Below are 585 nucleotides of genomic sequence, written 5' to 3'. Positions count from 1 at the left end.
GTTTTTTCCCAGAAATCTGACGTGACAGATTATGCAATGAGGGAGGACACAACCACCTCTCACTCCCTGGCAAAGCAACATCTCCTCCAGCCATTCCCTCTCCAGATTTGCTGTATTTCCTACACTATTGTGTCTCCAGGGCAGGGCAGCAGCAGCAGGAGGAGGAATGTTCCCTCCCAGCCCGAGCTCTGACCTGCTCCCTTGGCTGTGATGCTTCTCTGCACTCAGCTTCAGCCCCACTAACACTAAATTAATGTGATTTTCACCCAGTTCTTAATAGAACACTTGTGTTTCTTCCTCAGCTGGAACCACAGAGTCTGCAGCAACAGGGGAATTCAAAGAGAAGGTACAAAATGGAGTTTTGTCCATGAACTGGTTCCTGATTAAACCCCAGTGATGTGGAGCAGGAGAGGGACAGAGGCACCCACGTGGTGGGGACAGGAGACAAGGGGCTGTGCAGGGGGAGAGCTCACTGTGGCCCTGCACCCCAAAATCCTCAACCCCCTGAACCTGGGTACCATCATGAGGGTGGGGAGGCCCTGGCCCAGGTTGCCCAGAGAAGCTGTGGCTGCCCCTGGATCCCTG

This window comes from Manacus vitellinus, unplaced genomic scaffold, assembly GCF_001715985.3.
Source record: "Manacus vitellinus isolate BGI_N305 unplaced genomic scaffold, ASM171598v3 scaffold_119_pilon, whole genome shotgun sequence".
Lineage (NCBI taxonomy): Eukaryota > Metazoa > Chordata > Aves > Passeriformes > Pipridae > Manacus > Manacus vitellinus.
This window is presented reverse-complemented; position numbering follows the sequence as displayed.